Below are 13,499 nucleotides of genomic sequence, written 5' to 3' on the forward strand. Positions count from 1 at the left end.
ATGAGGTACGGACGATAGGTAGACACGAATCGCGATACACGCGTACTGCAGACGAAACGAAATTTAATACAGGAACGTTCTTATCATCTCATTCATTAGTGAGTGTTGATTTTACAAGCTCTCATTTCACACATCACCTGTGTGTGTGTCAAATCTTGCACCTGATTTTAACTCATTCAACCGATTGAGCTGAAATTTAACACATTAGTTGCCGGCATTTTATTTGTATAACTACAATTAATGGAGCTGAGATGGCCCAGTGGTTAGATCGCGTGTATCTTAACCGATAATTGCGGGTTCAAACCTAGGCACGTATCACTATATATTTGTGCTTAATTTGTATTTATAATTCATCTCGAGCTCGGTGGTGAATTAAAACATCGTGACGAAACCTGCATGTGTCTAATTTCATAGAAATTCTGCCACATGTACATTCCACCAACCCGCATTGGAACAGCGTGGTGGAATATGTTCCATACCCTCTCCTTAATGGAAGAGGAGGACTTATCCCAGCAGTGGGAAATTTACAGGCAGACTTAACTACTTTTACAATTAATTCCCGCGATGCATAATGTAAATAGAAACACGTAGTCTATCATTTCAATTGAAAATCTTTATTCTATGTTGTATAATATTTAACACAACATAGAAGTATTTACTAATCGATAGACAAATAAAAACTACACCGATTCGGAAAAGGAAATACCCTGACCTGAGACGTACCGGCGAAAGAAACTCAGCAGCATTTAATACCTAAGTTTACTGTTCAATGCAAAGATCTTCACTTGCATGACTTTACCCGACCTCTTGAATGGATACCAGTAAACATCGCGAAAGACATTATAGTATACAGATCTATACGCGACCACAGGTCTTTCTATATTCAATAATGTCATAGTAAAATTAGAAAATAATCCCACATTATTGTATGTAAGGTCAATGACCTTACGTACTCCCAGGTAGATGTCAGAAAATAAATTTGATCCTGATTTTTTTACCCGGATCACCTTCGTCATTATCAACAGGCATATAAACTAGCCACTCTCACACACAACGAGCAAGACACATTCTAATTATTAAATAAGTTGTATAATATACTAAGTAAAAGTAATTCCAGTATCAAGTAATACTAGTTGTACCTACCAAATTAAAGTATTAGGATTACGGCAAAACTAGTGTTTAATAATTAATTATTTGAGAAAGTAAGACGAGTCAATGTATGTGTGTGTTAGTTATGGAATGTTATCAAGTCGTGTTGTTTACGCCGTATCTTGAGAGGAGTAATGTATTTACGTAAGCGATACAATACTAACTGCAACAGAGACATATAACGGTTAGTACGAATTCTATCGACCAACCAGGCTTAGTATTGCTTTTCCAGTTGGAAAGGTGAGTGAGGCAGTGTAACCAAAAAAGTAAAAAATTAAAATATTTTTGCAGACCGTACATAAGTACCGTTAGTAGTGGCACGGTTTATAGCGTGCGTTACGGCTGAATCTTAATGATGTTTCGAAACATTTGTAAACAAGGTACAGTTGAGTGGTATTACACTTAACGTAATTATTTTATAACAAAGTTTTGTATATTGCAGCGGTAAATAATAGACTTTACGATAGAACGGATAATATTAAGTACTTAGTGAACGATTTCCTGTTTTAGTATATTATCTATATTAATATTATAAATGAGAAAGTAACTCTGTCTGTCTGACGCTCTTTCAGGACCAAACTAATGAAGCGAATTTGATGGTGTGAAGCACACATAAACTTCTAGGAAGGACATAGGCTACGTTTTTTGGGAATATATGACAGCCAATCCCTTTAAACTTGAGCGAAACTGCGGGCAACTTATACTATATATATTTTTATGATGTAGGATGGTGGACGGGCAAATGAGCCACCTTATAAGCGGCCACATTACGAAGGCAGTCTCTAGCTAATATATTGAATAGACCAGACAGCTCTTTTGTCAAATAAAAACCAATTAAATATCTGTAGCATTACCCCAAAGTAACATGCCGTATAACATTATACAATAAAAAAAATCGGTATTGATATCAGTTATTGACTTTTTTTTATTGCATAGGTTGGCGGACGAGCTTATGGGCCACCTGATGGTAAGTGGTCACCATTACCCATAGACAATGAAGCTGTAAGGAATATTAACTATGCCTTACATCGACAATGTGTCACCAACCTTGGGAACTAAGATGTTATGTCCCTTGTGCCTGTAGTTACACTGGCTCACTCACCCGTCAAACCGAAACACAACAATACTGAGTACTCTTATTTGGCGGTAGAATAACTGATGAGTGGGTGGTACCTATCCAGACGGGCTTGCACAAAGCCCTGCCATCAAGTAAAGTCTGATATTGTCTAACTTTTCTGCCCCGATGTGATACGGAACTAAGATTTTCTATTCTTATTTTTTGCTTTTGCTTTATATTTTAACATATTTGTATTCATAATTAAGATTATTAATATAAGTATTACAGTAAAGTTAGCATGTAGTGCATAAACTCATCCGCGGAAACGGGAACCCACGTCCTGGAAGAACGCACCTTGGGTTAGGTCGTTGTGGGAATGGTGAAGGCGCTATACGGATCGCGAGCTTCAATGTCGACGAAATTTTCGAAGCAGAGGGCTTTATGCATATGTGGCTCGTTTTGTTGTCATCGCTGTTATGAAATGAATGGCTATAGTGATCTTATCATCATTGAATATAATATTTCTTGTTTCCTTAGACTTTTTAAATGTGTCAATATGCAATTCAAAATGTCATATTTGAAATTTTTTATACATTATACCTTCAAATATTAATTTAAAAATATTTTAAATAATAATAAAAAACCATATGATTGTGATAAGTATTATCACACATATGGACAGAGGGATTACTTATCATAAAATAAATTGTTCAAATAAAAAATAATACATTGTAACAAAAAAATCAAGGTATAGACTCAAAGTATCTATGAGACACAAAAAAATAATAAAACAAAAAACAATATATTTCAAAATTGTATCACTATTAACATGATCCAGAATAATTGGTTATATAAATAATCAATAAAAGCATGAAGACTTTATAGACATAACAAGACATTCGTAGACAATGTCGAAATATCGAGCTCCACGGAACAAATATAAAAAACATGGTAAATATCCCGAAATTAATAACTTTAATAATAAAAATAACCATGTTAATTTAAAAGACTTTATTTTAATTCCATTTCTCTAAAATATTGTAGTATACCCTGGTGTTTAAGTATAAGTATCTACTAGCTACTAGGATCTACTAGCACAAATGATCACTACCACTCAGCTTACACACAGCAGGACTTACATGAGAAAAACAAAACAAAATGTGTCAAGATTTCATATCAAATCTCTTATAATAAAAATCTAAATTCTGTAGTAATAGTTTTGAGGCTTGTAGTATTAGCTTATCAGAAACCAGGACAGTACAAACATGAGCACCTTATTTTTGTAAGTCATTCACTGAGTCAGGCTTAAAAAGATTAGCATACCAACAGCTAGACAAATTGAAACTTTATTATGCCTAGTAAAATTAATCTGCTGTGAAGTCAGTAAACAGCAAAGTCTACTTTTTGATGCATCTTTGTTTTATAACTAATACTTGGTGGTAGGGCTTTGTGCAAGCCCGTCTGGGTAAGTACCACCCACTCATCAGATATTTTTCCTCCAAGGAACAGAAATTGGTATTGTTGTATTCCGGATTTAAGGATGAGTGTTCCGCTGTAACTACAATCACAAGGGAAATAACACCTTAGTTCCTAAGATTGGTGGTGCATTGGTGATGAAAGAAGTGATTAATGTTTCTTACAGCACCATTGTCTATGGGTGGTGGTGATCACTTACCATCAGGTCACTCATGTGCTTGTCCGCCAACCAATAGTATATAAAAAAACAAATGGTGTTATAACACTATGAGAGTATCACACAAATATATATAGTCATTTGTAGGTTTTATTTGTTTAAAAAAGGAAACATTATCTTGGATCAGAAGTGTAATAAAATGTCACATGCATGTGTAGTAATGTTATCTGCAAATAAAAAACCATATAAATATATTATATGTGTTAAATACTTTCTATGTATTATAAATAAATGTCGAATATAAATTTAATGTTACATAATACAATAATTTCTAACTAAATTCACAATTCAATACATATTAATTAGTACGTATGTGATTTAAAAATGGAACAAGTCATTATGATAGAATAAAATAAAGGTTTTTTTTTTTAATATTTTGTGTGTCGAATGTTTTTGTATTTTATTCCATCTAAGATAAAAAACTGCACAACAATCTTATAACTTTAAATGTATTTTGTAATAAAAAACATACCTAACAGGGGTTGCCGCGGGTCATCTGTGTTCATGCTTATTGCGCTTGCTAATATCCATTGTATGATAAACTGGAATCTAATATATATTACATGATTCAATAATAATCATATTTCTTGCTACACTGTTTATTTACAATTTCATTTTGACATTTTGTCAATGTCAAATCAAATGACAGTACAGATTATATGGCAATGCAAGGCTAAGGAATATCACAGATTATAATTACATGAAAAATATCAATTAAAATAAATAAGAATCAAATCACTTGATTAATAAGAATAAAAATATATTCACGTGTTTATTTAATAATGTTAAAATATATAAATTTGCTCTAAAAACGTATTTAGTCATGTATATAAGGCAGCTAACTTAGGAATTAAGTTTATACAATTTAAATAAAACGGCAGTTACAGTCAATTTTATTTATTTTACAATACTTATATAAATAATATCCAAAAAGCATATTATTTACAATCATAAATATTTTTTTTTCAAAATTTAACATTCGTCATAACAATCCGGTAAGAATATTAACACATTTCCGTTTTTTGAAAAACATAACTTAGATGGATTTCTTGAAATACCTATATATATTATATTATTTTTCTTTATTAGTTATCCTTTTGTTTACACGAAGAAAATCTATCATTTATTCATTATTTAGTCGATTAAGTATTTGCCACCGATTGGTAAAGAGGACGGCACGCGGCTCATACTGGCACAGATAACCTTACAATCTCAGTTACATGCGGTTCGAAGCTGTTGTATACAGATTACGTTACTTCATTATACAATTTCACTAAATGCTTATATTATCGATAAGCTTATGTTTGATAGGGGTTATGACCGCAGTGGAAAAATAGATCATAGTCTTATGAGAATAGATAATAAATATAACTGAATTGTGTAATAAAGTAGGTAAGTTCTTATAAAGGTGTATGCATATTTATTAATACTATCAATAAATTGTACTTCGTTTAAACAAGAAAGTATACAAAAAAAACACAATAATTATTGTCTATGGCTTCAATACAACTTGGGTATATGAACTTTATATAAGTTACAACAAAAAAAATTATGTATGGTTGGCAGTTAGGAAAACGTAAATTAATTAAATAATAAAGCTCTTTGTTATTTTTTAATATTAATCAGTCGAAAGGTTACTTTGTAGCAATACAAATATTCATTTACAAATCTCTTTTATACGGCCTTTTACACAATCTTACACAAGTCATGATATCGTAAATATAAATCAGAGTGTTGTTTTGCATGCGTTTATCACGTGTGTGAGTAAAGACAGAAACAGTGTGTGAGTGAGAACACATGAAAGCGGCGTCATATTAAATTTATATCTTTATTGCTGCGGATTATACCTTAATTAATGGATCAACTCTTTATATATTTGTATATACTTACTTTATTTTACGGCCAAGCGTGACCAGCTCTTGCGTGAATCACTGAAAAATAAATCGTTGTTTTTGCCTCAAGACGCGTTTTTACTTTTTATCTTGTAATTATTATACACAATTTTTATATTTGTTTACAAACTCTAATTCATTATCAAGGCTTTTTTTAAAAATCTTCCATCGTTCAAACACGCGTGAATCTTAACCGAAGATAGGGGATTCGAACCCAGGCCAGGGATGATAAGGTCCTCTGAATTTTCATGTGAATTGACTTTATAAATAAGTAGCGACCCGCCATCGCAGGAGTGCAATTTATAATTAAATTAATTAATAAAATAATATGATTTCAATATACTTAACACAGCTTCACTTGGTGGTAGGACTTTCTGCAAGCCCGTCTGGGTAGGTACCACCCACTTACCATTTATTCTACCGCCAAATAACAGTACTCAGTATTGTTGTGTTCCAGATTGAAGGGTAAGTGAGCCAGTGTAACTACAGGCACAAGGGACTAAACATCTTTTGTTCCCAAGGTTGGTGGCACATTGACGATGTAAGGAATTGTTAATATTTCTTACTGCGTCATTATCTATGGGTGATGGTGACCACTTACCATCAGGTGGCCCATATGCTCGTTCGCCAACCTATTCCATAAAAAAAAAATTAAATAAAATAAAACACCAGGAATAATGTAGCTTTCTACAAGTGAAAAAGAAATCTACAATTGAAACATTAGTAGATATTACCATACCAGATATTTCCAGATATTAGTTATCAAACCTCCATACAACATTCAAATATACGAGTACATTTTTACCTCTTTATGATATTTAGTATAGATAAGGTGTTACCATTAAAAATAATTATGCAACCTTATTATTCTACAAATATTTACAAATTACAATCACAAACTAGCTAGAAGGCAGTTTACCTACACAAGGAATCCCAGTGGCAGTTGGCAACGTAAAAATATATTGGGTTTTCAGTCAAGAAGTTCTCGTCAAGAATGTATGGCATGGAGGAAGAAGATGCAGTTGCCTGTTTTTATATAAAGACCTACCAATATTTTGATGTGTAGCATTTGCCGTCAAGACAACAGCAACTTATTAAGAAAGCTATTTAACTTATTAATAAAGATATTTTTTGTAACTCTAAAATTTAAATGAATATTAAATGGTTTTCGTTTCTTTTAAATCCTACGAATAATCAATTTAAAACTAATTTTGAGCTAAGAGGCCCATCTTAACCCATGATTGCGGGTTCAAACCCAGGCTAGCATCACTATATATATATGTGCTTAATTTGTGCTTATAATTCATCTCCTGCTCGGCGGTGAAGAAAAACATCGTGAGGAAACCTGCATGTGTCTAATTTCATAGAAATTCTATCACATGCGTATTCCACCAACCCGCATTGGAACAGCGTGGTGGGATATGATATGGATAATGGAAGAGGAATCTGTTACTTTACTTTACTTCACTTTAATCAATTTAAATGTTTCAATTCTTTCAGGAATCCCATGACAACCACATTATAATTATATTTTTATAATTAATACTAGAAATCGACCAATTTGATTAATATATATTTTTTATATAACACAATTTAATTATTCTTAAACATAAATTTGTTTATTTTCCAGATTTACACAGATAATTAATACGTTAACAAACAATTCATCATAATGAAATATAAATGTTAAGTACTAGTTTTTGCCTGCGGCCTTGCTCGCATTTTAGGGATTTGGTTGTCATGTTTTGTCTTTCCTCGAAGTGTAAATTTGCTTCATACCAAATTTCATCAAATGCGGTTCAGCGGTATGGTAGTGAAAGAGCGTCAGACAGACAAACAGACACCGTCACTTTCACATTTATAATAGTAGTAGAAGTAAAGACTGGATTTCATTTATTTTTATATATGCCATATACATTTGAATGAGAAATAAAAATATATTTTTTTTTTATATTATTATCTTTTTAGATAATTAAAGTAAGGAACAACGTTTGGATCTGTTCTGAAGTTCTAGTTCACAATGTTTCAGCGCTTTGTTCACAACACCTAAATCCGCTTCTAACTGCTTCGTCTGGTTTCTCTCAGGTCATATCAGATCGTTGTCCGTTTGGACTATTTGAATGAGAAAGATAAGTCATTTAATGTTCACTATCTCATGCGCAGTTGATCTCCGATCGATCTTTGAGGCCGAAAATTATTATAACTTTAGTTCAAAATTTTATAAGTTTGTTAAATATTTTATATAGTCGATTAAATAATTTCCTTCAATGGTCCTCAAAAATTTTTATCAGGTAGAAATGTTAAATTCAAAAATAGCCCATTAATATTCTAAAATGTATCGATTTCAAGATGAAGTAAGAAATGTGTTAGAATATGAAATTATAAAAAAAGCTATAGATTACACAATCAGTATAATAAAACAATAAATTAAAAATTATACAATACAACAATACCCACGTGAGTAAGTAGCTACCACCCACTCGTCAAATATCATACCGCCGAGCAACAGTACTAAGTATTGTTGAGTTTTGATTTGAAAGGTGAGCCAGTGTAGGTAACTACATACAAAAGGGACACAAAATCTCAGTTCCCAACGTTGGTAGGATTTGATTATGTCAAAAATGGATAAAATTTCATACGGCGCCAATGTATATGGGCAGCGTTGTCCTTCAGGGCCCATAAAATACATTAAAAGAGTAAAAAATGGGACCAATTAAAATAATACAAGCAGGCATAAAAATATATCAATTTATATGAAATTGTTCCAGACAAATTGAATTCAATTGTAAACAAATATTAAATAAAGTAATTAATTTGATTACAATTATTAAATAAACAATGTTTATCGAAATGCTATTCAATACGATAACGAAGCGACGAATTCTAAAGTTAATGAATAAAAGTGCAGATACAGATGATGAAATTATAGTTTTTGTTGCATAGAATAGCGCTTCAAGAGAAATAATCACATAAGAGATATAATCACTAGTCCATTTTCAAACTGGAATACAACAATATCTGATGAGTGCACAACATAAAGTAAAGTAACTGCCTGTAAATTTCCCACTGCTGGGATAAGGCCTCCTCTTCCATTAAGGAGAGGGATTGGAACATATTTCACCACGCTGTTCCAATGCGGATTGGTGGAATGCACAGGTGACAGAATTTCGATGAAATTAGACACATGCAGGTTTTCTCCACCGCCGAGCACGAGATGAATTATAAACACAAATTAAGCATATATATAGTGGTGCTTGCCTGGATTTGAACCCGCAATCATCATATAAGATGCACGCGTTCTAACCACTGGGCCACCTCAGCTCATTTCAAGTAGTAGTCGAATTGAAAGTATTTACATTATGCATCTTATTGCCATCGATCCAGCATTGTGTACCAACAAATAGATCTTTAACTTAAACTATACTTTCTTAAGAAGTTATTTACCTTTGATAGATATAAGTGCGATATAGGTACATAATTTTTTTCACTCCTCGTTATCTTTCAACGTCACACCTATGAAATAAGTAGACTTATTATTCTCTCCAGTTCAAACAGAGTATCAATAAGTCCTATCCTGATTTTGGACACAGTTTTACACTATAATATATTACCTATACAGTTGGCAGACCCTTGCAACTGCTGTCTCTAGATTTGAATCATGAGGAAATTGTATTTCAACTTATCATAGTGTTTTTAATGTTTGTACTTAAAATTAACCCTTTTCTATCTTAAGCACAGTAACAAGTTTATTTTGATTGGAATACTGCAATAGAAATGTATGTAAACACATCTCTGATAAGTAACAGTAGTAGCTATATTGTGTCTAGTATTGTTATCAGTTGTTTACTGTTAAGGGGCCATTCAAGTACGTAAGCAGAATTTTAGTCATTATCAACCCAACCCCTTTACCAACAAAAGTAAGTAAATCTCAAACTACTTACCCATATGCATAGATAATATATTATATATATAAATATTGGTCAGTATTTTTTAGTATATTTTGGGTAACGTTTTTCCTCCTAATGTACGGCTTTAAAAGAAGAAATAATCTTATAGGTCATTGAGGATTTTGATGCACTAATTCAAAACAGAAGATACTAAATTATCTAATCTGTGTTATACTAGTCCATAAAAACAAACACATAAATTGTTCTGACGTAATCACTATCCAAATACCCTCCCCCATATCACCCAAAATAAGCAAGCAAAGACCCCTTTTGATGTTTACGTGATTCTCGAACGACTTCTTAATAAGTAGTTATTAATTATTGTTATTTATTTATCATCTCCGGTTCTGCCGGATTTGGCATTGGATTGGTGTTTGTGCATTTGTCCATTATCATATGCTCTTCCTTGAGAATGGCAGTCATGACAAAAATTGAGGGCACTGTTTGTTGACAACGGTCGAGGGCACCGGGTCGGTGATCTAGGTCACATATTTTCTTAAACATTAAACATATTTACCACCTAGGTAGGGCTTTATGCAAGCTCGTCCGGGTACCTCCTACTCGGATATTCTACCCTAAAACAGCAATACTTAGTTTTGTTCTGTTTCAGTTAGAGGGGTAAGTGAATTATTAGGGCAGAACATCTTAGCTCTCAAAGTTAGTTTTAAAGTGGAAATGAAAAATGGTTAATATTTCTCAGAGCGCCAACGACTAGGAGTGGCTAATTCACATTAGCATATATCGAAAAAGTAACGAATTGTTATTTAAATAAATAATACGAATACATCAAAACAAACAATTCAAGTTTCATTTTTACTTTCCTCAGATACTTTATCATTACTCCCTTGGCCTACATAGAGAGATGTATAGAAACGTCATCGTATAGTAAGTATATCGAAGAATATGTGTAGAGAATTTCATACAAACAGCAAAACAGTTCGTCACAACTTTACGTCACATCGACTAATCATAATATTATTTAGGCCGTGACAAACGACAAATACGCTTATCTAGAAATTCCTGACTCTCCTAGAAACTTTAAAATAAATCATCCGTATGTTTTAAAATTGCATTTCTCGTCATAGGTATATGGACAAAGTTTTTTAATAACTATGGATTTACCTATTTTTGTAACTAGGTTTTTATAAGTGTCTTATGCGTCAACCAATTTGAAATTGTCACGATAGAAAAAAGCTTTATGCCCTTTCCTTGGCGATTTACACTGATTTTTTATAATAACTTTTATTTCTTGTCATCGAATTGTTCTCATTGTGTCTATCATTTAATATGTCCGGACACAACACGTACTTTTTTTATTTCATGAAATCTCTGCAGGTTTGGGGTCCATATCCTTTTTTATTTGTTGTCTTAACTGTTACGCACAATTTAAAATGAAAACGGAAATTTTAATTTGCAATTGCTTGGTACATTCCCGATCCTTCAAAGAAATAAATTAAGCATTTTGTGTTATGAAAATAAAAATAATTGTTAAATCCCTAGAAGGAAAAATTGGCGGTTCACATTGTATTAGAATAATAAAATTCCAACACGTTTTTTAAAACTATACGCACAAGTTTAATATGTCTGTATATTTTTTCTAATATGATACGATAGTATAAAACAAGGAATAAATTGTAAGAAATCTGTAATCCTCAATTCGAAATGCATGGCAGACTTATATCCGAATGCCTTTCCTTAATAAGCAACCTTTACTTTACTGTGGAACATAAGCCAGCTTTTACTTAACTTTTATGATTCCCTGGTCATTAGCAAATGGGAAATGTAAACATTATTGACGCAAATCATATGTTTTAATGGGCTAAATAGGTTATAAACACCTAATAAGTACAGATACACGCATCACACTTGTCCTAGGTCTGCAGAAGACGTCATCAATACCGTAGATAAGAATTTTTATCTTATTATGGAAGCGGATTTTTCCATAAGCTAACAGCATAGACATTCATTGATTGCATTTATAAAAAAATGCGTGTAGTGGAAACCTTATTGGAAATATTTGTGATTGAGATAAACTGATTAACTAATATGTTTACAATATATGACATATTTTTTTTATACGAGGCATATAAATTAAATTAATGTCATAACTGTATTTATATAATTTATGAAAGTTAAAACATGTGAAACCGAAATTAATTTAATTAAAATGAGCGAAAATACAAACATTAAATATAATAGTAGAAAAATTGAGCTGATATATAAATCGGGTCAATATAAATCCCTAAGCCTTTGTAAACAAAAAAGACTACTAACACGCAACTTATATAAAAATTACATCATTTAATATAGCGCATACATCGTTAGACTCTAATAAATGTCACCTCAGCTATTACGCGCAATAGGCGTTTAATATTGCATTAGAAATATTAAATAACATATGCAATTTATACTTCATTCGATTTCTTGGGATTCAAATTATTTATATATATTTTACTAGCGACCCGCCCCGGCTTTTCTCGGCTGCAATTTTAACACTAAATAGACTGCATAATTTTTTCTTATTTCTTTACTATGGTGTCCGTGAATTATATACTAAAACTCGAAACACTCTATCTATGATAAAAATGCATCAAAATCAGTTGTGTAATTTTAAAGATTTATGCATACATAGGGTCAGACAGCGGTAAGCGAGTTTGTTTTATACTACGTAATTATTTACGAAATTAATTTAACATCGCTTCAACCTACGAGTAAGGTAAAAATAGCTATTGTAACACCTATAAAACTTATGTTATAACACTATTACTAATTTGGATATTAATCACATAGTAAGTAGTCATGATGCCTTTTTTAAGGAATAGGCTGGCGGACCAACGTATGGGCCACCTGATGGTAAGTGGTCGCCATCATCCATAGACAATGACGCTGTAAGAAATATTAACTATTCCTTACATCTTCAATGCGCCACCAACCTTGGGAACTAAGATGCCATGTCCCTTGTGCCTGTATTTACGCTGGCTCACTCGCCCTTCAAACCGGAACACAACAATACTGCGTACTGTTGTTTAGCGGTAGAATATCTGATGAGTGGGTTGTACCTACCCAGGCGGGCTTGCACAAAGCCCTCCCACCAAGTAAAAGGATCGTGATGTTAATCTTCCTTTATATTACCAATGCACCACCAACCATGTAAACTAAGATGTTATGTCCCTTTTGTCGTGTTGTTCTGTTTCACCCTTCAAACCAAAACACAACAATACTAACTTTTACTGTTTCGAGCTATGATAGCTGATGGTTGGCTGGTAGCTACCCAGAGTTTGCACAAAGCATTAGTATTAATATAATCTTAATATTTTTATACGTTTTACTTCCTAAAAATAATGTTAGCTGAATTGTATCAATTTGTCATCAAAAGGGTAATAAATATATATCTATGTGTTTCCACGCAGATTTCAATGCAAAACGCGGATGGGTTTACGCAAGTCTCAATTGGAAATACTTTCTTATTTGGATTATAAATCATTTAAGCACGAAATATTATACAGTACCAAAAATGTTTCAATAATTATTTAAGTATATATTTTTATAGTTAAACATGTAGTCTGGCAAATTGAGCATCTGATGGTCTCAACCAACCAACCAAACAATATATGTTAAGGATATTTTACGTCATAAAGAGTTACCTGACAGTGGTCAATGTTGTGCATATGTTATTGTAACATCGCAAACTTTTGGTTCGTATCTTAGGTATCGTAATCTTGTTTTGTGATACGAACATTGACGTAACCAACTACATATCT

Source organism: Vanessa cardui, chromosome 5 (genome assembly GCF_905220365.1).
Source record: "Vanessa cardui chromosome 5, ilVanCard2.1, whole genome shotgun sequence".
Taxonomy (NCBI): Eukaryota; Metazoa; Arthropoda; class Insecta; order Lepidoptera; family Nymphalidae; genus Vanessa; species Vanessa cardui.